This window comes from Notamacropus eugenii, chromosome 4, assembly GCF_028372415.1.
Source record: "Notamacropus eugenii isolate mMacEug1 chromosome 4, mMacEug1.pri_v2, whole genome shotgun sequence".
Lineage (NCBI taxonomy): Eukaryota > Metazoa > Chordata > Mammalia > Diprotodontia > Macropodidae > Notamacropus > Notamacropus eugenii.
The window spans coordinates 81,361,574-81,388,823 of NC_092875.1; the positions used below are offsets into that span (position 1 = coordinate 81,361,574).

The 27,250-nt window shown below is 41.6% G+C and overlaps 1 long non-coding RNA gene and 2 pseudogenes across 2 annotated transcripts in view; 2 read left to right on the plus strand and 1 right to left on the minus strand.

Annotated features, from left to right (window-relative positions):
• LOC140500188 (uncharacterized) overlaps positions 1–27,250 on the plus strand; it is a 62,252-nt gene that overhangs the window by 4,025 nt on the left and 30,977 nt on the right. The window contains exon 3 of one of the 2 annotated variants that reach the window (XR_011965629.1): positions 13,152–15,496. The exons of the other annotated variant lie outside the window; for it this stretch is intronic. This is a non-coding gene — a long non-coding RNA (uncharacterized lncRNA). Of the gene's footprint in view, positions 1–13,151; positions 15,497–27,250 lie in introns of those variants that run through there. 2 annotated transcript variants of the gene reach the window in all.
• LOC140498185 (vasculin-like) lies at positions 18,427–20,340 on the minus strand (annotated as a pseudogene).
• The window catches only part of LOC140498701 (uncharacterized), a 28,903-nt pseudogene continuing 25,422 nt past the window's right edge, over positions 23,770–27,250 (plus strand).

A 27,250-nucleotide genomic window follows, 5' to 3' on the forward strand; every position in this document is an offset into this window, starting at 1 on the left:
CCTACAATTTTGTTTAATGTTGTTAGTTATTTTTGCCTAGTTTTTTTTAGTTTATTCTCTAATATTCTTTAAATATACCATCTTATCATCTGAAAAGTAAATGATAGTTTTATTTCCTTATGGCCAATTCTTCTTTCTTTTTTTTTTGTTTGATTGCTAAAGCTAGCATTTCTAGTACAATATTGTATAATAATGGGGCAGGCTTTTCATTTATCTCTATTACAGACAATACTTACTAATGACATTCTAAAATATCAAGAAATGATAAAACACAATCAAAAGAATGAAAAAGTAGAAGAGAAAATGAAACATCTCATCAGAAAAACAACAGATTGAGGAGAAATAAGAATAGCTGAACTACCTGAAGATTACAATAAAAATGAATCTTGAAACCCTATAACAATCAATTATGAGGAAAATTGCCCCAAAGTCCTAGAAGAAGAAGGCAAAGAAGAAATAGAAAAAAATTCACCAATCACCCCCTGAAAGAGATGCCAGGAGGAAAACTTACAGGAATATCAAGGCTAAGTTTCAAAGCTCCCAAGTTAAGGAGAACATACTGAAAGCAATAAGAAAAAGAAAAATAATTTAAACGTCATGGAGCTACAATATGTATTGTACAAGGGCTAACAGCTACAATGTTGAAGGACCATAGGTCTTGGAACAATATATTTCATAGGGCAAAAGTGCTAGGGTTATGACCAAGAGGAGCTTACCTAGGGAAGTTAAGTATGATCTTGAATGAAAAAAAGGGACATTTAATGAACCCAAAAACTTTCAGGGTTTTGTGGCAAAACCCCTAGAAATTAAGGAAAAATTTGACATATAACATCCAGGAGAAATGGAAGGTAAATATTAAATTCCAAATAGAAGGGACTTATTAAGATCAAATTATTTACTTCATATATGTTAAAATATTAGCAGCACTCTTATGATTGTCATCATTATTTGGGTAGTTTGAAAGAAAGGGATGGGCTGAGTTGAGTAGGATGGGTTGAATCTAAAAACATAAAACTATAGGAGGATATAGAAAGGAGTAATTATCTCACACAAATGAGGTATAAAGTGAAAAAAATATAAAGAAGAAGCTAGTGGGGGGAAGGGCAGGAAGTGTTGGAAGCTTGGTCTCATTGAGAATGGATTAAAGAGGAAACAACACACACACACAAACACACACACATCTAGGAGGATATAAATATCTTCTAAATTCAGAAAGAAATAAGAGGGCAAGGAGGGAGGTTTGGGGGAGAGGATAAGGGAGGAATTCTTAGAGGGATGGGTTGGTTAAGGAATAGGAAGGCAAGGTAGTAAGTTGAAATAAAGCAGGGGAATGAGGAGAGATAGAGTAAATAGGGTGAGAAGGATAGTGAGAAAAAATAGGAAGGAGGAAAATACACGTTAAGTAATTGTAACTTAGAATTTAAATGGGATGAATTTACCCATAAAACAGAAATGGATAACATTAAAAAGTTTGAATTCGATGTTTTCAGGAAACATTATAAAAATGAGATATACATGTAAAGATAAAATTAGGAGCAGGAGTAAAACTTAGTATGTAAAAAATGCATGGATAGTTATCATTATCTCAGACAAATTTAAAGTTAAAATAGATTTAATCAAAAATGAAAAACAGAGAAACTATACTATATGTCAACAGTATTTTCCAATATTGTTTTAGATCATTTAAAACATCTAGACAGCATAAAATACCTGAAGGTATAACTGCTAAAACAGGCACAGGAACTATATGAGCATGAATATGAAACATTTTTGCACAAATCAACTCAGTTATAAATAATTGAGGTAATATTTATTGTTCATAGGCAAGTAAACCTGAGATAATTTTTAAAATGACAATTTTACCTAATAAATCTATTTATTCAATATTATACTAATTAAATTATTTTAAAATGCATTTTACTGAGTTAGAAAAAAATTACAAATTTCATTTTCAAGAACAAAATATCAGGAACTTGGAAGAAACCCGGGAAAAGGATGTAAAGGGAGTAGATGCAGTAGTATCAGACATAATCTGTAAGATGAAAGTATTTTTAAAGAATAAAAAGGATAATTTTGATCATTTTAAATTAAAATTTTCTTGTACAAATAAAACCTATATAGCCAAGAATAGAAGGAATGCAGAAAATTCAGAAAAATAAACTTTCATAGGCAATCTCTCTGGATGTGATTGGGTTGAAATATTGCTGTGGGTGTAGGAAATGATGATCTGGTTGATTTAGAAAAAATTGGAAAGACTTGGAATTATAAAGGAAGATGCTATCCACCTTCAGAGAAACAGATAATAGGAGGAAATAAGCATGGTAAAGTTTTACATATATGTGCATGAGCTTGTATGTGTGTATATATCTGTGTTTATAGATATCTGTGCATTTATATATATGCATGTATATATATACACATATGCACACGCACATATATGTATACACACATATTGCTATGCTTAATTGCAGTCTTCTTTAGGGAGGTTGGGGGAAGGAGGGAAAAATAAAATAAAAAGTGCACAGCAGAGAACAAGAGAAAGCCAACAAGGAAGCAAAGAATAGATGGATAGCTTTGAAAACAATATATAGTATTTATTATGTAGGTATTCTTGAAATGGAAATTTTTTGTTTTATAATGAATCCTCTCTTATGGTCTGCTGTATACAAAGCAATTTTTTTTCTTTTCTCATTTTATATATGTTTAAAACAATTTTTTAAAGATAATAAATAAAGAAAAAGAAAAGAAAAAGAAAAGGAAAAGTTATTCTATCCCATGCAACAGGGTAATATTACTGGTAGCATAGTTGGAATGTGGAATTTATGAAAGCAAACAGAATATAAAATAAAGCTAAAAGTGTATACAGGAGTCAAATTATGGAAGACCTAAAATTCCTTAAATTCTTCCTATAGGCAAAGGAGATTTTTAATCAGGTAAGTAACATGGTGAGCTCTGTGATTTGGGAAGATTACTCTGGCAGCTGTGTGGAGAATGGAATATAGAGCGGAAAGACTGGGAGTCAGGGATCCACTTAGGAGGCTATTACAATAGTTGAGTCAAGAGATGATGAATACCTGAACAAGGGTAGTAAATGTGTGACTGGAGAGAAGGAGGTGGATGAGAGGTTCTAGGGAGGCAGAATCTGTAAGACTTAGCAAATGACTGATTTAGGGAGTGAGAGAGAATGAAGAATCACAGGCAGCTCTGAGGATGTCAGCCTTAGAAGGATGACCGATAGGACCTCAGGATCTTAGATTTACAGCTGATAAGCTTTAGAGATCATCTAATTCAAACCCTACACCTTGCAACTAAAGAAAGTGAGGTGTAGAAATATTAGATGATTAAGCAATGTGAGCTCTGGGGTAAAGGGTTATACCCCTCTAAGAGGTAGGAATTGGGACATTTATTGACTGAGTCTTGGAGGGAGGCTCTGACCTATAAAAGGACTGAGCTCAAGGGGTTACTAACCTGAGTGAACCACCCATGGGGTAGACAGAAGGTGAGACACTAATCCTTTGTGAGTCCTGGAGTGTACACTAAGGTACATGAATCCCAATCAATCAACCAAGTAACATTTGTAGGTAGTTTTTGCTTTGCTTAAATTCACATTACTCAAATTTGACTTCACATAAAGAATTCTGAAAGAAATCAGCATTCAAAAAAAAGACAACTCCACCTATGCTAGCTTTATTGCATAGTACCATGCTTGTTCTCTCTGCTCCTGCCTCTCTGCTCAGCCTTTCCCCACTCCCCTCCCCAAACTATCCATCAAAAAACCCCTTCCAGCGAAAGCAGTCCCTCCTGGAGAGACTGACATTTTGCAGGGACTGGGGGTTTGACTTAAGACTTCCAGTGCTAAGAGAGCGGACCTTTGCTCTACTCAGCCCACCCAACCTGTGTCCAGCCCCCTCTTGTCTTTCTTCCATCCATTCATGCTCAAGTATCCTGTTTCTGTTCCCAGTCCCAGAGTGCTGCCTGTCCTCTCCTGTCTGTGTCTGACCCTAAGTGTTTTTCCTTTTGGTTCTGGACAGTCACATAGGTGGCTGGTCTTGTCTCCATATTCTTCCTACTGTTTTCATCTTGCATAAAAGTGGCTTTGTGTAGAGATCTGCTGAACCTCAACAACGCATAAAGTGAGAACTATCTGTAGTAAGTTTCTTATGTACTAACAAGATGGCACAGCTGATGGCGTGTCTGGACTTGAGTCAGGAAATCTTCTTGAGTTCCAATCTGGCCTCAGATGCTTAATAGCTATGTTATGCTAGACAAGTTACTTAACCCTCTTTGCCCCAGTTTCCTCATCTGTAAAATGAATTGGGAAAGGAAATGGCAAACCACTCCTGTATCTTTGCCAAGAAAACCCAAAAAAGCTGCAAAGTGTCAGACATGACTGAAACAACTCAAAAGCAATAAAACATGTTGGGAACTGTTCTAGGTGCTGCAAGCATAAACATAAAACATAACATAGTTTCTACCTAAAAGAACTTACCTTCTGTTAGGTTTATATAATGAGTTCTTGGATTAATACAGGATGTAAAAAAAAAAAAGTGATTGGGTAGGGTCATAAAACCTGAGAGAATTAAGAAAGGCCACTTGAAGGAGGTATCTCTTGAGTTAAGCACAAAAAAGAACTAGGGATTCCAAGAGGTGATGGTGAGGAGGGAGGGCATTCCAGAAATGGGAGCTCTTCAGTGTAAAATCACAGGGGGAAAAGGAGAGGGAGACGATGGAATGTTATGTTTGGTGAACAGTAAGTCAGTGGGTTTGATTGGAGCATAAAGTGAAGAGGAGTAATGTATAATCAGGATAGAAAGTTAGATTGGAGCCACCTTGAGGAGGGCTTGATTGCTTTACAAAAAGAGTTTGCAGTTAATCCTAATGAAATTAAAGTAGCTTCTCTTTAACTGGGGGTACTGATCTGTGTGATGCATGTTACTTTTGGGAGAAACTACAAGATGGAGCAGATGCAGTCAGGAAGACTAAGATCTAGGACTGCAAGCCAGATCTAAGTATAGGCAATTCAACAGTCTTGACTCTGGTGGTGCAAAGGGATCCCAGTACATCTCCTTCTGATTGTTTGTCTGATCCCCTTACTGTCTGCGGGTTGAGAGGTCTGGAAACTGCCAAGACTTTAGTTGCCTTGAGGCCTGCTCCTAGTTTCCTGGGGCCTGGTCTGCATTGGTGGGGCCCATTCTACTTTTGCATCTAATTGTTAGGATGAAGTAAGGAAGACTGCCCCAGAAACTTCTAAGTTGTATGACCCTGGACAGGTCACTTAACCTCTTTCATCCTCAATTTCTTCATCCTCATTTCTCAATGGGGAGAAGAGTATCTGCCTCTATTGTTGTGAGGATCAAATGAGATAATGGATATAAAGCACACCACTGCAACTGAAGTGCCGTATAAATGCTATTATTGTTATTGCCATGAATTTTTTTCTTTTTATCATTCTAATTTGCCTCTTAAAATCTGCACCCATTACTTCTACCTTCTACACAAAATCATTCTGATTCCTCTTACACATGAAAGTTTTTCACATAGTTGAACAAAGTTATCATGTCCTCCCCTGAGTCTTCTCTTCTTCCACATTAAGCATTCCCAGTTACTGTAGCCATTCTTCATAGAAGTAGGAGCTCAAGTTTCTTCACCATGCTGGGTGTCCTCCTCTGGATATTCTCCATGTTATCAATGTCTATTTTAAATTGGAGTGCCCAAATGAACACAAAAATCTAGACAAAGTCTGCCGGGTAGAGTTCAGAAGGACTATCACCTTCTTATTCTTGGAATTCCTGACCCACTTGATGCTGATCAAAATTACATTAGCTTTTTTTGGCTGCTCTATCACAGCTGACTCCTGTTGAGCCTGCAGTCCTCTCAAACTCCCTGATCTTTTTCAGATAAGCTTTTGTCCAACAGTCTCTCTCCTTTCTCTTACTTGTGAAGTTAACTTTTTTGTCCCTAAGCATAATATTTTACATTGATCCCTACAAAATTTTATCTTATTAATTTCAGCTCAGTTCTTTAGCCTATCAGAATCTTATTGGATTCTAACTCTATTATGTACTGTACTAGCTGTTATTTCCAACTTCTTGTCATCTGCTAATATTCAAATGTAACATACGTGCTCTTCCTCACTCCCTGAGAACCCAGCAGTCTATATACATCTCCTGCTCTGAGTTCCAGGCACTGGAAGTATTTTTTGTCTGGTGAGGTGTAGTGGTGGTGGTGGTGGTGGTGGTGCTGCTGCTGCTGCTGGTGTGTGTGTGTGTGTGTGTGTGTGTGTCTGTCTGTGTGTGTGTCTACTGCCATTGGCTTGAGGCCCTACTAGTCCTATCTCCCTCCATTCTACGGTTAGATACTAATCCATGAAGTTTTCTTGCCCTTAGGTAAACGGGAGATGGTGTTGGTGATGAGAACTTCATGTGATGCACAAGTCTTCAGCAGTAAATGACCTTTGCTGTTGTTGTTTCCAACTCCATTCCTCCCTAGGACTCCCTGTCAAGTCTGGTACCAATAATGAGCATCCAGTTCCATTTAACACTTAACATCAATGAGCTCTTATTAAGGCATATTTTCAGTGAAGACACAGCAAGAACAAACATATGAACATTTCCTCTCAACACCTCAGGAGTAAACTATTTGTTTAATTCCTACGTAATATGGATCTCATCAAGTTCCTGCAGTCTGGATGACAGATGAATCCTTGTGTCAATCATTACTGGCTTGATCCAAGAAGGTAGCTCCCAAAGAACACTCCTTGCACCTCAGTCCATGACTGCAAAATCCAGACTTTGGAACACCATTGTGCTGGAGAGTTCTCTGGACCTTTTGAAACTCATATTATAGGAAATTCTATTCCTCAACCCCAAATAGAAAAAGGACATTCATTACAGAGGCCAAGGACAGAGGTGAAGTCCACATGGCCACAAAAGGGACAGCTTCTCAAAAACACTCTCCTTACACCTCTGTCTCTCACCAGACGCTATGATCCAGGTCAATGAAATCTTTCAAGAGAGCAGTTGAAGAGAACGAGGCAATGACACTAGGCCAAGGGTGACAGACAGCCTTTTTGACAATGCCCCTAGTTCTGTCTATACAACCAATGGACAAAGACTCCTCCTAGACACATGGTTAGTAGTCAAGAAGCAGTTATAGAATGCCGATGCATGCTCCATATTATTTCCAAGGTATTTTCTGGAGCCAAGCTCCTTAGTTTTCTCCACATGGGGATTTCCTTCAATGGATTGCACCAATGCACTTGTCAATGTTCCAGTTTCCCATTACACAAATAATTAGTGAAAATATTAAATAGCATTAAGAGGCACAGATCCCTGGGACCCCCCACTGGAGACCTACTGACACATTGATTTTTGAACTGTTAATAACTCCTGTGAGTCCAACCAACCAGCTAACTCTTAATCCATCCAATTCTTTTATCATCTAGTCTACATCTCTATCTTCTCCAAAGTATAATTTTTCTACAAGCTTTGTTAAGATGAAGGTAAACTGTATTTACAGCATCCCCCTCATCTACCAATTTAGTGACAGTGTCAATAAAAAAGTCCCTGAGGTCAACATGTCATGACCTGTTCTAGAAGAAGCTGTGCTGGCTTCTTGTAATCAGCATTTTCCTTTCTGGGTGTTTTCCATCCATTGTTTAACTCATTTTTTCATAGTGAGACTGGGAAAGGAAAAGTGTGTAGTCACTTCAGGAATCATCTCAATAGTTATTCTTAAGTTTAGCAAAGACTAGACATCCCCAAGGGTCTGGCCTTCCTGGGATCCTATCAAGGAAGGGACCCTGGAAGGATCTCTGAGTCTGCTTTGACCTGCCCTCAGCTAGAACCCAATATGTGGCCCAGCACATTTTTTAACCATTCCTACGTTTTGTTGACATAGAGAGCTCTCAGTAAGGAAATTCTCTTCAGCAATGCAGAGCAAAAACTTCTCTGAAACTTAGTCTTAGAAGGTTTACTGGAACATTGAAGAGTTAAATGACTTGCCCATGGTCATACAGTAAGTTCATGCTGGAGTCAGAGTTAAACCTAGGTCTCCTGACCCTAAGGCTATACTATGATGTCATGTTACCTTTTAAAGTTCCCCATTTTATCGAGGCTTCATGAAGTAGGTGGTTTCTCATGAGCCTGAAAACAGATGTCTCTGCCACTTTCTTGCTAGATCCTGCTGTTATCTTTCAACACACCTCCTGCCTCCTCCTGTTTCCCCTCCCCTTCCCCAGGATGAAAATTTAGGTTCTTTCTTGTGGCACAGAGAGCTCAATGGAAAATTTTTGGTTCTGGAACAGAAGTGACTGTGCTGCCACGTAAGTTTCCATATTCCCAACTGGGTGGGAGAAGATGGGCAGTGATCCTATTCCACTGGACTTCCCAAAACCTATAGGATTATGAGATGAATCTTGGACTGGGCTGATGACCCCAGTCATCCCCTACCCAAGCCTGTGGTGGTTATGTGGTGTACAGCTCATAGCCAGCCCAATCTTTTAATGCTAGGATATTCCACTCCTGACTCCAAGAATCCCTAGCACTAGTGAGTCTTCAAATCTTTGAATCCCAAACCTATGAACCCAAAAATATTGATTTTGCCCTTTTCTGATCCTAGAAACTTAACCTTCCAATCCCAAGAAATTCCTCAACTCTGAGAAACTGTTGGACCCAGGGAGCTTCCCCTCCCTTTCCCCTCTTCTTCCTCTCCACCACCTCCCCATCCCATCAACTTCACAAAAAGACCTAATTCCTGGGAACTCCTGAACCTTGTCAATGACCATGCTTTCCCTCTCCTGTAGCTGTGGGACTCATATTTTCCATTTCTTTCCCTAAGATATATCTAAAGAAAAATGTTCCCTGACTTTGGTATCTAAAGTCCAGGAGGAGTGGAGAACGGTTTAGGGCAGAATGATATTTAGGAGACAGAAGGACACAAGATGTACACTCCTAGGAGGAGGGATAGATAATTGTTCCTCCTTACTCTGCCCCCATCACCCTTTTCCTATACAAGAGATGAGATACTGCTGAAAGAGTCAGGAGAGGCCCACACCTGGCTGGAAGAACAATGAACCTCAAGTGCCAAGCATCTGGCTTTCAGTTTAATGCAGGAAGACTAAGCTAGTACCTTTGGTCCCCTGGACATGCCCCATTGTGGCTGACCAGCCTGGATACCACATTGTCAGAATCAAGAGGGCCGCATCACCTCTGTCAGGGAGGACACCAGCTGTCATATTTCTCTCCAGATTAAGGACCTTACTCTTGGAGATTATCTTTGCATAAGAAGGGTGGGGATGGAGGTGATACAGGCAGGATGATGTTTGCTTCTGGGACAAATGTGGCTGTGGACCCTGGTGAGTACCACTTCTGTCTGTTTTAGTCTGATAGTCTCCATGTCTCCCACTCTGATAATGTGATGCCCCAGGGTTCCTCATGGCCTTGTTATAAAGCATGACATAAACAGCCTAGGTATGTGCTAGCTCAGGGCTCAGAGCATGTGCAGAAGGACTCAGTGTGAGTTATGGCTCAGGGATTGGAGGGAGTAATGACGTAGACCTTTAGACTATGTGAAGATCCAAACTTCAGGGAACATGCCCATCCGGGGCTCAGGGTGGGGACTAGCTCACTTCTATTCTTCCTCACTTTCTTAGCTGCTGTCATCCCTTGGTAGTTCCCACCTTGTCTGCTCCTGGTTTGGGATGCTGAGTCTCAGTGGAGGAAATACCTAACTTGAATTAACTTCATTCATTATAGATTTATGCCATAGCATTTAAACTGGGTCCTCACTCTGAATTCACATTTCTAACTTTTCTTTTGTCAATATAATAGAGAGCAGACCTTCAAGTTAGGAAAACCCAGGTTTGAATCTTGCCCCTAATATTTACTGGCTGTGTGCCCTTGGGCACATTGTTGCTCCAGGCTGATCTCTAACATAATAATTTGCAGAGAAAATATCAACCTGCATTGATGGAGGGAGTTACACCCAGGATTTCCTTCTACCAGTAAAATGAATCCTGACACCATCTCTAGCTTTATTCCCTATAGTAGTATTTCCAAACTTATTTTTCTCCTCTACCCCTCATAAGCCCACAACTCTCGCAGCTTTAGGAGACATCTCAGCATTCTATTTCCCTAAGGAGCCTGAGGCCCTCTTATAGGGGATGTCTCCCTCTTGGTCCTCACTCTTATGCTCATGCCTTTTTAGCTTCATCATATACCCCAGCCCTCTGACCAAAGAATAATATTTGCCAACATGTGTTCATCACTTTAAGGTCCACAAATGACTTTACATACAGCATCTCTTTTGAGCCTCAGAAGTGCCCTGTGAAGGAGGTACCAGAGCTATTGCCTCTTCCTCCTTCTTCTACATAAGAAAACTGAGCTTCAAAGAGTTGTATTGATTTGTCCATAATCACACAGTTGATAAAAAGGGCAGCCAGTGTCCTAGTGGACCTCTAGAGTACTGGGCCTGGAATCAGGAAGACCTGAGTTCAAATCCAGGCTCAGAAACTTCCTTCTCCTGTGATGCGGGGGAAGTCATTTAACTTTTCATTGCCTGACAAAATGGATGTACTTGAGAAGGAAGTGGCAAACCACTCCTGTACCCTTGCCAAGGAAACCCCAAATGGGGCCACAAAAGGTTGATCACAACTGAAATGACTGAACAACAACAACACACAGTTGGTAACTGTCAGAGTCTGGATTTTAACTTGCAGTTGGCTCTTCATTTCAGGAAAGTCATTTTGGTGGTTGTTGAGAATAAGCTTGAGTGGTGAAAAACCTGGGGCAGGGAGACCCAAAGAGAATGCTTTGTAATAGTCTTTCTTGACTCTTAAGCCTAGCACTCTGTCTAATTCATCACTGACCATGAGTAATCCCTAGCGCAGTCTCTGCCATTGAGCCCGTCTTCTCCTTCCTCCTCCAGGGCCTTGCTTCATCTCCAATGTCTCCTATACTCCTAGCTCCTTCCCTCTGATGGTGAACTTGGGTCTTCCCAAACCCCTTTACCTTAATTACCATCCACTTCTATGACAACACTCCTCTCCCCTTCACTGCCAAAATTCTAGGAGTTGTCATAACTCTCTAGTCACTTTCTCCCCAAGCTCTTCCCTCTGTTTTCCACACTCCTCCCCCCTGCACCGTGAATTCTCTCAGTGACTTCCTACCACTAAATCCAGAGGCCCCTTTCAGTCTCCATTCTTCTTTGACCTCTCTGCAACTTTCTATGCAGACTATCAGTCATGACTGAAGACCCTTTCCACTGTCCTCCAGAAACACTATATTATCTTCATTTTTCACTCTCCTTTCTAATTTCTCCTTCTCCATCTCCCTCTCTGGACCCTCTTTAGTGTGAATACTCCTTAAGGATCATTCCAGTACTTTTTTCTCTTCTCTCTCCTTTGTCAATCTCCTTCACCCTCTGGCTTCACTACCAAGACCCTGATGATGACTCACAATCTGTATCTCCAGGCCTCTACTTCTCTTACTGATTCATCAAACTGCACATGTTGAAAATAGAGCTTATTCTCTTTTCTCCCATTTTTGGACAAATTTCCCCTTGTTCAGCTGCTATTCAGTTTACCTCTTCTCCTATGCTGGGAGTAACTGTTAGTTCTCCATCTCTCTTCAGACTTACAGTGAATTAGTCACCAAGTCCTGCCATTTCTGCCCCTACATTTTTTACTCCTGTCTGCACCTCTTCATTCTTATTGTCATTTTGCTAGTTAAGGCCCTAATTATCATTTTCCTGGATTGCTGAGATATTCCTCTGGTATGTTTTCCCACCTCTGCTCTCTCTTCTACATCACAATGCAATCACCAGAATAATCTTCCACATATATGGAAGATTTTACACACACACACACACACACACACACACACACACACACACACACACACACAGAGTCATTTCACTTCTCTGTTCAGAAATTTTTAGTGACTTCCTTTGGTCTCCCACATGATGTCCCAACTTTATTGCTTGGCATCCAAGGCCTTCCACCATCTGATGTCACCCTGATCTCATTTTACTCTCTTCCATATAGTCTAAGCTCTCATCAGTCTGACCTACTCATGGCCCTCTGAACATACCATCTCCTTGTTCATTTTTTTACATCTCCTCAGGTTTTTCCATATGTGTTCAATAACTTCTCAATGTCCCCTTCTTGGTATGTTGAATTCATGCCCACCTTTTAAAATCTAATTCAAATTCTACCTTGTCCATTTATCCTTCCTTGAAGCTCCTATTCCCCAGTGACTTTACCCCTCAGACTTCACACAGCAGATTGTTTTGTACCTTTCTAATGTACTCATTGTACATAACGTACTAATTGTATATTGTAATTAACTCTGTGTATGCCTTGTTGCTGTGTTTGTCCTTCATTTGCGAAGGGGACCATGACACCAGGGGGATGATGACATGACTTGCAATTGACTTTCATTTGGGTGAGGGAGGCTGTGCAAGGTCACCAGCCTCACTTGGTCCTCCAGAGTCATCTGGATCCAGTGTCCAGATATTCATTAGGATGACTGGAGATGGTCCAGGATGCAATGGGAGACCCTGGTCCTTTTAAGCTAAGGTCTCCTCAGGGTCTCACTTTGAGTGAGGTAACACCCATTCATTGAAGAATCCTCTTTAAGAAGGGAGTCAAGTGATGGCCCCTTTAATAAAAAACATCAGACTGGGAATGGAATAATCTAGGAATTGGAATGTGTGATCACCTGGGAAAAGGGTGGAGTAACTCATGCTCAGTGCTTGTGATAGCCCACAACACAATAACCAGGAATAACCAAGTGGCCAAAGTGTGCTTGATAATCCATTGGTCAGAGTATGTGATATCTTAGTGACTGAGATAAGCCATTGTTTAGGGCATGATTTTCCTTGGACTCAGATTCTGAGATGTCTCTTGGTTCAGTGTGTTTGATAGCTCAAAACTAAGGGTGCATATGATAAAAGAACACTTAAAGCATGCCGTAGGATGCCATGCTGGGGCAAAGTGTATGTGAGTACCCAGCATGTGTGAAACACCCCCTTCTCTAGAGGCAGCTCATAATGTGGGCTTATTTTCCCCAGACTATAAGGTCTCATCATTGATTCCTAATTAAGCCAAGATACCTTTCTCCCTTGATCTTAAACTTTTTCTCTTTTGCCAGGGGAACCAGGACCTGAGCAAGGGATCCAGGTGTTCCTGGGACTGCTAGGCTTGAGGCTGCTATTGATGAAGACTGTGGCTATCAACATCCTGTTCACCACTGTGGTCTTGATCTTTTGATGTTCCTTCAATCCCATGAAATTATCCCATTAATCCTTGTCTATTATTTACTCCCTCATATTTCCATCTGTCTTTCCTCCCCAACCCCCATTCATATTCAGCTTCTTTTTTTCTCAATCTCCTCCCTGACTCTTCATCTACCCCTATCCAGTCTTACAATCTCATGCCTCTTCCCCTAGACATTTCAGAGTCTTCTCTCTGCCTTCAACCCCTCTGATCCCTTAGACTCTTCTTTATTTTGCAAGTCTCCTCTCTTGCTTATTATTCTTTCTGTCCCTGTGATGTCCCTTCTGTAGGTGGAAAAGGGAAATGAAGGGAAGGAAATAAGTTGCCTCAAGATGAGTTTTGCCTTTGACTCCCTGACTCTTGACTTGTGACATTTGCTTTTTCAGAAGCCTGGGAAACAAAGTTCTGGGAGCCACCATTTGGACCCTGTCATGACCAGTTGAGTCCCAGAATGATCCTAGTGACCTCAGTTAAATTCATTCCCCACTGAGATTCAGAATACTCAATCCCCAGTCTGTGTCCCCTGAAATAACATATTCCTTTCTTTAGAAGTCAGGTATGGAAGTGGGAGTGGGGAGGAACAGATATTCATAGCCCACATTCTCCAGATTTCCACAGTTTGGGTAGCAGCAACAATTCCCACTATTACCTTTTACCTATATGAGGCTTATTTTCAGGTTGTGACCTCCAGTTCATGTTCATTGGATGAATACCAGCATGTGGGTTGCTTGGAGTCAGTAGGAGTTATATACAGTGACAGAAGGCAGACTGTGAAGTTTGGGGACCCATGGGAGAGAAAATTGGCCTCATCATTTTCCAGTACTTACCTTCTATTACTGTGTCCCTGGGATGGTCACCATCCTCCTATAGGTAAGGAAGGAATCACATGGGGTAGGAGTCTTAATTTGTAGGTCAAATGTAGGGAGAGACTTCCTGGTGCAAGATCTCCTTGAGCCCCTAATACAATCTATGTCCTATACCTCTCCCCAAGGCTATTCCTGAGGTAAGGGTTATCAGGATACTTTAGGACACAACTCAGAGCCTAGATTTCCTCTGAGATGCAACTGAGTCTAATCAGAGTCCTCTGTACCCTCAAAGATCAAATGTTAGTGTGGTGTGAACCACTGTTTCCCTGGTAGGAAAGGAAATAGAAGGAAGCCCCAGGGAGTACACGCTTTTAGAAGGAATCCAGGAGGCCCCAGGGGTCCAGGAAGAGACAAACCCTAATGGGAGATAAGGACCAATGGCCAAGAATGGGAATGGATTAAGACAATCCCTCAATCTGTAAGAGAAAAGAATAAGGAAATGACTTGGGGGTCTGGGACTTAAGCTTAATCTCAAATGCTGACACTCCCTGAGAAGGAAAGAAGCAAGCATGTATGAAGTAATTGCTATGTACCAGGAATCATACTGAGCTCTGGAGATACAAATATAAGCAAAGAAAGGCAGTGCCTGTCCTCAAGGAGTTCCCATTCTGGTTGGAGAAGAAAACATGCAGAAAGGAGCTAATAAGGAGGAAAGGGAAAGAATGAAGACACTGAAGGGCACAGTTGTGAAGGACAGAAGCCAGGAACAGGGCCAAGGGAACAATAAAGGCCTGCCTGAGTCCCTCCACAAAATGGGGACTCCAAGTGGAATTCACCAATGGAAAAAGAGGGTGGGCTCCACAGAGTCATATCCCTGGTTGAAAAGACTGTAGGCACATTAGGATGTGGTAGGGTGAGGAGGCCCCAGGTGCTAAGGGAAGGCAGTGCTGCCACATGGTTTTGAATACCAGAAGCCCAGGAGAGACTCCTTGGTCACAAGTGTGAGGAAACAACAACAACAAAAACCACAGATGAACAAAGAAGTGTTCATGGATTTAACTGAATGAGTGATGTGATATCAGAGGATTCTGGGTCATAAAACTGACTCATTGTCTTCCCTGAGCTCATATCAAATAAATTAGTTGTCTGAGGCTCATGGATGGTGAAACCTGCAAAACTTTTGTGTGGATATCAGCCTACAATGATGAGGTCACAATGAGTCTGCCATGTTGCCTTGAAGGGCAGTGACAATGAGGGTGGGGAATGAGATGCTGGGGATATGGACATACCAGCATCTTCCTTGTTCATGCTTCCTCCCTGTATTCTGGGCCTACTTCTTCCCCCACGCCCTGCCCCCCATCCTCATCCCATGCCATTCATTCCCAAGCCTGTGCATTTAAGGTTGTTCTCAAGACTCCTGGCTCAGATATGTGAGACCCACGTCTTATCCCCCAGTTCCTCTTGTATACCTTCCTTGCCCAATCCTGCTTGTGGGGAAAAAATTGCCTTCACAGATTGGGGCTTGTGGCAGCTCAGGAGTCACTAGGTAGATAGCAGGAAGAGGCAACTTGGTAGAACCCAAAAGGAATGCAGACCTACCTAGCTTTTGATTAACCTGATAGGGAGGGGCTTCCCACAGACATATAAGAGCCACTCTACTTACTCTTGTTCAATTTCTCATGTCTGAAAGAGTAATAATAATTAACATTTACATAGCACCTATGTGCCAGGCACTCTTCTCAGCACTTTACAAATATTATCACCTGGAAGATAGGTGCTATTTTCATCCTCATTTTACAACGAGGAAACTGAGGCAAACAGTGGTCAGGTGACTTGCCCAGGGTCTCTCAGTTTCAGAGGTCACATTTGAACTCAGGAATTCCTGACTCCAGGCCCTGTACTCTATCCCCTGCCTCCCCTCCTTTTCCTAATCCTTGTACTGTCTTTTTACACCTGGGTCAATAAGTCCTTCATTCTGGTACTGCTGCTTGGGAATGATAATCCATAGCATCTTATTTCAGGAACTACTTGCTTTCATACCCAGACTCCTAGGGTTTAACTGTACCAGGTAAGATCCTTGTTTGAAACAACTGTCAGAGTTGGCAGGATCATGTGCAATGGCCAGAGAGGAAGTTCAGAAAGAGCAGCAGTCAGGAGGACACGACCTGTCCCCTCCCTCTGAAGCTAAAATCTCTTAATATGGCCCCTGGTAACTGATCACACAAGAACTGTGGGACCTGTGAGATAAATTCCAATTTAGGATTGGGAAGGATGTCTCCGTTAAGCCTGAGGACAGAGATAGATGCATACAAATGATAGGAACCTACAGGGACTAAACAGTGGAAGGGAGACTGACCCCTGTCTGGTCTTATTGTAATAAAGAAGCAAGAGAGGAAATAGCCTGACTTTGCTAGGATATAAAGGAGGAAAGGGTGACAGGAGCTTGCTCTGGACTGCCTGTAGGCTGGGTGACCCCCACTTAACCCCTCTGGAACCTGGGTCTTCTAGAGCTGAGTTTGAGGAACCATAGGATATGGAAGGTAAGATCTACAGGTATTGAGTGGTGGGTGAGCAAACTCCAATCTATCACCCACTCTGTTGCTAAAGTGGAAGTCTGACTCTAACCTTCCCACCTCCCAACTCAATAAACCCCAATGCCTCCTTATAACCTCCAGGATCAAATATAAAATGCTCCTTTTGGCATTTAAAGCTCTTTATAACCTAATCACTTCCTACCTTTCCAACCTTTTTCACCTTGACTCTCCTAAGTATATTCTACGATCCAGAGACAACAGTCTTCACACACTCCACCCCACTTCTCTGCTCCCCATCCTTTCACTGACCTTTTTTGGTCTTACCTAGTCCCTCCCTCTATAGCAAATGACTGTTTTCTGAAATTCCTTTCCATTTACATGGTATAGAGTAAAGTTGTTTGTATGTTGTCTTTTTACTTAGAATGTGAGCTCCTTGAAGGCAGGCACTGTGTTTTGGCCTTTCCCTGTATTCTTGATGCTTAGTACAGCCCCAGGCATATAGTCAATGCTGAACAAATGATTTAATAATTGACTGAATGGAAACTCCACACAATCACCCTGGGTTGGAGTATGGGCACTCCATTTTGTAGTTTGGTACAGACCTTTCAAAGCTCCTTATCTTTACGCCAATGGGAAGAAGCCTTCCTAGCTGTCATTCCCGATCTAGCCTGTCAGGTGGGGTAGGTACTAGTCTAAAAGTCAAGTTCTGAGGAACTGGGTCAGTTACAAACCATATTCCTTCCATGGTCTTGGGAGATGCTTTTCAAATGGCTTCTTTGGCCACTGGACAATGGTACTTGTTAAGTTACCCTTACTGACAGTGAGTTGAAGCACCTTGATAGCATGGTAGGTTCAGCTAATTACTTAAATGTGGCCCCAGCAAGGGGATATATCCTGTTCCAGTGTAGTTACAATGGCTCCCAAAGGGGGACTTTCCTCAGGAATCTAAATCAGGCTGGTTAAATGATCTCCTAATGTGGACTGCCTCTCAAAATAATTTCTGAAAGCAGCCCAGCAAACCCAGTGGCCTCCCTGGCATAGTTGAAATGATCTAGAGCCCCCTGCCTGAGGATTCCATCTGTCCTTACTTGTGGCCAGCCCTGGGGAGATTTAGGACCTTGTGCTCATGAACTTTAGGAACTTGGCTCAGGCAGATTTAGGGCATCAGGCCCTAAAGATGACATTATCTGGGGCAAAAGGACCCTTTGCAAGCTATGAATGAAATAGATCCTATCCTATGGGAGTTACAGATTTTTTTTTTTCAGTTTTTAATAAAACCTGAGACTCCTTAGGAGCAGCTAGGTGAAGAAGAGGACAGAGCTCTGGTCCAAGAGGCAGAAAGAACTGAGCTCAGATTCGACTTCTTGGGGTTGTCAGAAAGATTAAATGAGATAATATTTACTACTTAGCACTGGTTCTTGGCACACAGGAGACCCTTAATAAATGCTTGTTGCCTTCCTTCCTAAGGAAGAAATGGATAGCAAGATCTTTAGCACCTTGCTGTGGAGGCGCTGGTGGCTCAGAGCAAGGGGAGGGGAGGCCAAATGCTCCTACTCCCTCTCCTCTTACCCTTTTATCCAGACTTAAAGAAGTTGAGGGAAGAGTATGGCCCATAGGGCAGGGGTCAATGTCTCCCAAATTGATTCGTCCTTGGTCCTATCATTCTTTTTTTTTTTTTTCAGTGTAAAATTGCCCTTTTTCTTAAAGACCTGGACATTTTAAGACAGAAGCTTTGCAAAACATTACACATTTTTTTTAATTAAATGAGAAACAATCCGATTTGTTACATTGTTACATTGCTAGTCAGAGAAATGTTGTAGTGATGAATAAAGTCAATGTTGGATCAGCCAAAGTCCTCATTTCTACAACATTCATTTACAAAGAAATTATAGTAATGTTCAACACAGCCCAACACAACATTCTTGGTTTTCTTCAAAAAGAAGTCCCCCCAGTATTTTCTTCTACTGGGGTATTTTACTATATAAATTATAGTTGTTCATTTTTACAATTCACTCCAAACTGTATGCGATGTATCACACTAAAACTTCTAAAACTGTTAGAGAATCCTTCACACATCATCATCATCTGATGTGTCACTGCTGCTTGTCTCTGTGTCATCATTCCCAAAAGTGGGTTTGAAAATGCTGGTTTTCCAGAGTTCAAACTTGAAGTCATAGATCAGGCCATTTTTCAAAATACCGTTTTTTCTAAGACTGTTCTTCTGTAACTGTTCACTAATAACTTGGATTTCCCTCATCTCATCCTCTGTTAAGGGAGCACATGTTTCATCATTTTCACTGTCTTCCTGCCAAGCCATCTCCTTTAACAACCTATGTTCTGCCTCAAGTGAACTTGAAAGGACATCAGCTTGTGGAAAGGTAAAAGACCAAATGATCTGTTGGGAAATCACGGAGGCGCTGCCATCCTCTTGAGAAATTTCATTTTCATCAAATTTCAGTTTATGTCCCTTTCATGGTGAGTGTTGTTGCTATTATGCAAATTAAATGAGTCATCATCCTTTTCTGGTCCAATATGACTTCCATCTTCATGTTCTTCCTCCACTCTGTCCCTTTTCAAAGCTTTTAAGAATTCACTCTTCTTATCAGTGTGCATTCGAGTCAGTTTGGTTAGATGAGGTTGATTGAGTTTGTCCACAGGAGAAGAGGAATTTGAGCGATTACACTCTTTAACTGAATCTGTTGATACACTAAAATTCCTGGCAATTGATTTGAAGGCATTAAATTTGCCGATGCTGTACATAGACTCATGAGGACAAGGAGTTCCAACTTTATTTTCTTTGGTTTGGCTTTTCCATTGTGTAGGCTTTGTAGGTGGAGCAGCAGGTTTAGGGACTAGTCCTTTATAAACACTTGTACCAGTTCCATTTTTTCACTGGCTGAGAATGAAGATTTCCTATTGCAGGGAATCCAGATACCGGTAAATCTTTTGTACTAGCTTTTTTAATGACCAGTATTCTTGGAGCTCTAGATTTAGGATTCAGAGGGTATTCCCATACACCTGCAGCTAAAGATTTATTTTGATTTGTCTCTCTTTCATATTCAGGATTTAAAGATGGAAAATCCTCAGCCTCAAATTATTTGCATTCTTCCTTGTCTTCTTTTTTCCCAGTTTCATTGTCAGGGGTATTGTTTTCATGCAGTCCTTGGCTTTTTCCAGAATGGAAAGCACTGCTTCTTGAACTTTGGGAACTTCTACCATGGTATCCCCCTTGATGGTTTATGTTTTCAGCACCATTTCTTCCATGTGCAGGCCATCCAGTTTTTTCTTTCCTTCCCAAGTTTCCAAAGTTAGGACATCCAATACTAGAATTAAAGCCATCTGAAGAGTTGTGTCATCTATGATTGACATCAAAACGATTCTCTGTCCACTGGAAGTTTTCAGAATGTTTCTCAAAATTCAGTGATGTCTTCTGTGTTCCAGAATTCCCACTGGAATTTCTATCCTTTGTTGATGATGGTGGAGTAGGAAAATTAAGCCAGGCTGGAACAAAGTCATACTGTGCCTTTTAGGTCTAGTCCCTCCAATTCAGTTGAAACAAGTTTCCAACACCTTATGGCAAGCCCAAAACCCAACAGGACATGTACAGGAAGATGTTTGTTTTCTCTCTGGAATCTTCACTCTTTTCAGTTTTTTTTTTTATTTTGTATCCTCTGAATTGATATCCAAGTTCCTTGAAGGTACCTGACCTTTGGCTATTTGACATAGAGCTACTTCAAGTTAGCTACCGATCCTTTTGTTTTAAATTACTCATATGGCTATTTCCAGAATTAGTCTTGGATTTAACATCGGAAAATTTTCTGAAACCTTTCTTCTTTATTATCTGGTGTACATGTCACTGTCATAAGCAACCACTCAGATGAAATAAAAGTTTTATAACACAAAAAGTAAAAGGCAAAAAGCAGATTTCACATCTGAAGTGAAGAGCCTTCCTAAGCATCAGCATATGCAGAGAGAGAACAGCTATCTCAATACTACCACACTGCTGGTTAAGGGCAACATTTTAGAAAATATATTTACACTTAAATAGAAGAAGCAAAAGACTTCTGGATTCTATTATCTCTTCATCTAGAAAAGAGGATGCATGGCAAAGTGAGAAGGGTGGACTTCCAAATACCTAAAATTTATAATAATGGTAAAAATATCTGCCATGAAACTTCAGCAATGTTTAAACAACATTTTGAAACTGTTTAAATTATTCATTACACAGATTAAACATATCTTACAATTCTGGCTTAAGAACATTAAGTAAAATAAAAAAATCAGCAAAATTCTTCCAGGTGAACTGCTTTAACCCTTAAAACAACTTGTTGTGAACCCAGATACTGAAGTGTCTATATTCCTGTGGTGAAGCAGTAAAATTGCTCACTGTTGTCAATTCACTTCCAAGCTGTTTCTTGCCAGTTTTAATAAACTTCTGGGTCAAAAAAAATCCGGTCATCATAATTCCAAATAATGACCACTCCAAATATCCAGGGGATTTTTTACAGAAATAACTTTCCGCCCCACCGGAGGTGTCGCTGGTTCGGGGGTGTTGCTGCAGTCAGTCCCAGGAGGAAGTTTTTGGTACTTTGAATAATCCCCTTTTGCCCCTTTTCTCTCCCTCCACAGCCCCCAAATGGCTCTGGCCCTATCATTCTTGTCAGGAAGTCTTATGCTAGGGTAGTGGTGAAATAGGATGGAGGCATAGAAAACAAACGTTCCCAGGACTATTGGATATAGGATCACAAATTGCAATTATCTAGGGAGATCTAATCTAAGACATGGGGATAGTGGGTGGTGGAGTGGGATAGGATTCCTATACAATTAGGATGATTTGGAAGCGTGAACACGTTGAGATCTATAGTCAGGACCCATATGATGGCTGGACACTGACCGTTTAACTGAATTTTAGTGGAGATGGCTATCAACTTTAATTGATTATTGCATCATCATCACCATCACTCTCTGGTGTTTTAAGGCTTGCATAAGCTTGCAAAGCATTTTTATGGTTACATTACTTCCTATGACCCCTTAAAAATATTATTTCATATAATCCCCTTGACAACCCTGTGAGGTGTTATTACTATCACTATTTTACAGGTGAGCAAATAGCCTGAGAAAACTTGCCCAGGTTCACACATCTAGCAAGTGTCTAAGTTAGGATTAGAATTCAAGTCTTACTAGTTCCAAGTCTAGTATATCTATCCCCTGTACCTCCTAGATGCCAGATAATTTAAATAACCAGGAGACTCTCCTTGTTGAGTTGATAGGTTATCAACCCCCAGGGGGTTCTCCATAAGTAGAACTTAGGCAAGAGACACTGGATCTGCTGACTTCTACCCTAGTCCCCAGTACAAAACAGTACTACATCTTGAGGAGAGAAAAGGACATCACTGCATTAACTGATGAGGTGAACCAAGCTGGGATCTTGTTATAAGCCAATTCCTTTAACACCATACTGGGGGAGGTAGAAAGCTAGTAATATCTCACTATGGAACTAAGCAAGGTGGCATCCACAATTTCTGGATGTCTGGAGCAGTCTCTAGCTTGAGAGAGTGTGTCCAAAGTTTTTAGAGAATGATATGAGGTCATTGACCTACCTAATGTGTTCTTGTCTTTCTGGGCATATCCCTACAGTAAGGGGAGAAATAGATCTGAAAGAACTCCATGAGTTGATCTACCCATGAAAGCCACCAGATGGCACACTAATATTGAAAAACATCAGCTCTTTTTCATTAACATATGGGTTGTTTGACCTTAGCAGAATCATATCTCAGCAACCTTTTCCTCCTATCGCCTTCCCTATATAGCCTATGGGTATACCTGAATTTCCATCATTTTCCTAATTTGTAACTCATTTTTACTGCATCTTATTTGGTCCTTGGCCTATTTTTCAATCCTTGGCATGAACCCAGTAGGACTGTTTAATCTACATCTAGGTTAAATGTTTACTAAAACAAATAGAAAGCGATACTACACAATTTAAGAAAAAGAAGCTCCAAAGGCAACCCCAGCTGAATTCCATGCCGCACTTCTCTGCTTTGCCTGTTCCTCAGGCTCTCTCCATCAGCAGACATAAGCAGACTAAAAGACCATGTCGTTTTTAGCTCACTACATTCACCTCCCTCCATCTCCTGAACCTGTGATCTCCTTAAACTCCCTGTCCCCAGTAGGTGAAGCCACTGCTTGATGATGTCATGCCTAGTTAGCTTTCTTTCAGTCACCGATGTGAACACTGAGAGCTTGGATTACTGGAAGTGTGAGCAAATAAAAGCCCCAAAGAGAGAGATGCATCATTTCATTAGAATTTCCTCTGGAGCTTGAGATCTCTCTAGACCCTACAAGAAAGGCTCTTTATGTTCGCATTCCTTGTGGCTATTCAGATCCACACTTCTGTGTCCCTTTGGGGCCCAACAATTCAGACAGCATAGAGGAAACATGTCAGATCTTCACAGTGGGTAGCTGTTGTACATATGCTGTACAAGCATAATAAATAGCCTAAAAGGCATGGGAATGTTAGGTCACTGTGCATGTTCTAGGCAGAGAGTTGTCCAGTTTGGTCAGAATGTAGCGTATGAGTAGGGGAGTAATATAAGACAAGGTTGGACAGGGAGAAGGAGAAAGTAACAAGTTCACTCACCAGGCAACATTACCTTTTCTTTAAGTAGAGTTCAAATTTGGCCCTCTGCAATTCCTACTTGTGGATCCTTGCTATCTGGGCCTAATTTACGTAAACAATTATTACCAAGTTCCTGCTAGTGGCACAAGACTATGCTGGGCAAACAGAAAAACAACAGCTTGGTCCTCTTAGTGCTCATATTCTTCTGGGGGAGACTATCATCACAGATCAAGGTAGTAAAATATAGGGAGTAAGGAGAAGACAAAGGAGAGATCTGAAAAATAGCCACCTTTCTAGCTACTATTTCCCTGCTTCTCTGCTGAGGTTTTGCATTATTCATTTGGAGTCACTGAAATCACCTGGAATTTTGGTGAATTTCTCCAGTAGTATTCAGGGGCTCTGAAGTAGAAGACAAACCAGGGAAGGAGAATTCAAGAAAAGAAGAAGCAGGTTGGGAACAATGGGAGTTTCCCTGAGTGAACTGAGTAGACTTGGGTTGTAAATTCCATGAGGGCTTGTTTCTATGCCTCGTCCATGTCTCACATCTCCCTCAAAGCCTTGTCCATTGATAGGTACGCAATAAACGTTTATTGAAAAGAAAGTGGCTCAGCTCATTAACTTGATCTTTTCCACTCCCCCCTTCCCATTCCTTACCTCACCCCCTCCACCATGGCCTGGAAGAGTTATATCATACAGTGGATAAAGTGTTAGATCTAGGTCCTGAAGACCTGAGTTCAAATCTAGCCTCAGATACTTACTAGCTATGTGACCTTGGACAAGTAAGTCACTTGAGCTCTTAATGCCTCAATTTTCTCATCTGTAAAATGGGCATCACAATAGCACCTACCTCCCAGGATTATGAAGACAAAGTGAGATAACGTGTGTGTGGTTGGTTGGTTGGTTGTTGTCCTTCGTCTTTGAAGAGGACCAAAATGACATCACCATGATAATGTGAAATTTCAGTGTATCTGACTGTGAGTGAACAGACCAATACAAGCTCAGAATGCTCTACCACAGGTTGGGTACAGATAGTCTGTGTGAAAATTTTGGGTGGATATTCCAAATTTGTGCATCTTACATTTACTTTGTGCTGACTCAATTCTGCTTTGCTCAAAGAGCACAGCACCCTTTCTGATGTGGGCACACCATGCTGAGCAGTCCTGTGCCAGTGTCTCCCATGTTGCACAGTCAAATCCAAAGTTCTTGAGAAAGACCTTGAGAGTGTCCTTGTATTACTTCTTCTGGCCACCATGTTACTGCCTGCCTCATGCTAGCTCTCCATAAAATAGTCTTTTAGGCAAGAGTATAGCTGCATTCGAACAATGTGGTCAGCCCATTGGAGTTGTGCTCTCTGGAACATAGTTTGAATACTTGGCAGTTCAGCTCGAGCAAGGATTTCAGTGTCTGGTGTCTTATCCTGCCAGGTGATCCTCAGAATCTTCCTAAGACAGTTCAAATGGAAGTAATTCAGTTTCCTGGCATGGAACTGGTAGACTGTCCATGTTTCACAAGCATATAACAATGAGGTCAGCTTTAAAAACCTTAGAGCTATGTAAATGCTAGCCATTATTATTATGAACACTTTACTCTAGGTTTAGAACATCCATTATCCCTTTGAGTCTTTATCTCATTTACTCCAACCTGCTGACCCTCCATGCACTCTGCTTAAAGAACACCTACATTACATTAGCAGGACCCTGGATGCTCCATCTCATATTCTACTGCAACACATCTTATCGACCCCATCTTCAGCATATCTCCTCAACAGCACCTTCTCTATTCAACTATTCCACTTCATTGTTTCCACTCCATTCCATCCACTCTGGCTTATCTACTCTACCACATGCCACTATTAGCCCTCATGGGCTACCATGTCCACCCAATCTCATCTACTCTTCCTTGTTCACTCTACTATATTTATACCACCTCTTCCTCTCAAACACATCTACCCCACTTAACCAGCATGGCATAGTATAAAGTGTACTCTAAAGTCACAAGCATTGGGTTGAAATTCTACCTCTGTCTATCTGTTTACCTTGGGCATCATTGAATTTCACTATACCTTAGTTTCCTCATTTGTAAAATGAATGGGGTTGGACAAATGGCCTCTGGAGTCCCTTTTAGTTCTAATAATAACAATAATAGCAAAATTTTGAGGATTTCAAATTGCTTTATGAATATCGTCTCTTTTGATCCTCATAGCAATTCTTTTGGGAGATAGGTACACTTATTATCCTCATTTAACAGAGGTGGAAACTGAAACAGATAGAAGTTAAGTGACTTGTCTGATTGGATTTGAATACAAGTCTTCTTGACTACAAGTCCAAGGTCCTTATCCAATGCACCAGCTGGCTGCTCTAAATTTCTAAGCCTAGTACTCTATGAACCATTCCAGCTTACTTATTCCACTGTGACTGCCCCAGCTGGCAATGCTCCCTCCTTCCTCTCCTTGACTCCATAGTCTGGACATGTCATCTGGACCATCGGTACCTGAGAATCCAGAGTAGCTCTTGGGCCTGGTGTGATAGTGTTCTACTCCTGGATTCTGGTGTGGCTTCTGAAGGTCTAGTGTCCAAGAATCCAGTTTCCTCAGAGGAGAGAAAGAGGGAGGACTGGGTTGAGGTAAAGCAAGGAGACAGCTTAGAAAGGCCAGACCTACCTTCTAATCTGTGCTGAGTTAGACTGTATAGCTGTGGTGTTGACCTCAAGATGTTGATCTATGTCCCAAACACCCCCTTCCTTCAGGATACTAGGTGCACACCCCACATCACTAGAATCGCTAAAGGTGAGTGTTTGAATGCCAGTAGAACTAGCAATTAGCCCTGTAGTCATAGTTATTCTGTGCTACCTTCCTTCTCCTGCCCAGGCTCCTGTTTATTTACCTCATGCTCCACTCCCTCTTTGAGAGTCCTGGGTGAGGGTGGTGTAGGCACAGCTCATTGAGCTCATCTGCCTTCTTAAAAACATTTCCTATCTGGGTAGAACTTTTATCTATGCAAATATTTTCATCCCTAGACCACAATTGCTGACCCCATCCTACCTAGAAAGCCCTGCCAGGGTCACGAGTATGTCTGTCAGGGTCCTCACTCTTCTTTCCAGTATCTACCTCCTAGGGTTATTGTTTATTCTCCCAAGTATCTGTCCTGTCTACACTGCTTCTCTCCTCTTCCTCACCCTCTGTATGGGACCGAGGCTCTAAATCAGCTTCTAGATGCCTCTATCCCTTTCTCCTCCCTGTTATCTCTTCCCTGGTGGTAGGGTCCTGGAAGCTTAGCTTTTCCTTCTATTAGTTGCTTGACTTTTTCTCCTTGGCAACCTGGGTTGGGATTGGAACCTCTAACTGGAATCTCTGGGCATCCACTTCTGATGGAAGTTTTGTGTAGGATTCAATCTTTTTGGTATGTGTTCTGCAGGATCCTGGTGCAAGGTGTAGGTAGTAGAGACAGGAGGAAGGTGACATCTAAGGGCCAGTCTGTGACCCTGATCTGCAGGGCCTCCGACTTTAGCTTCAAGAATTATTCCATGTCTTGTCACTGGTACCCAACTGAGAACCACAGGGAGTTCATGGCTGGCATCAGTCCCAAAACTTGCATTATCAGACAGTACAGCCCAGAATTCAGGTCAGGGCTTTCATCAGCAGGAACAACAAGCCCAAAGTGTGTCCCTGCCCTTGCTTCAGCTGCAAAAGGAAGACAGGTAAATATTACTGCACCCGATTCACTCTTCTAGGGCCCAGGTAGAGGCCTTGACACAAATCTGGGATTAGAGCCCCAGATGCTAATACTCTGTTATGCTCTCTCTCTCTGTCTCTCTCCCTTCCCTTCCCTTCCCTTCCATTGCCTCCCTCTCCTCCCCTCCCTTCCCCTCCCCTCCCCTTCCCTTAGTAGAAGAGACTCAGGTCTGCTCCTGAATTTCCTGCTTGCAGATCCTCTGTCCCTTGCACTTTACCTTGGGTCTCTTAGGCTCTTAACAGTGCATTGATCATTTAACTGGCCCGTAAGAACTCATGAATCCT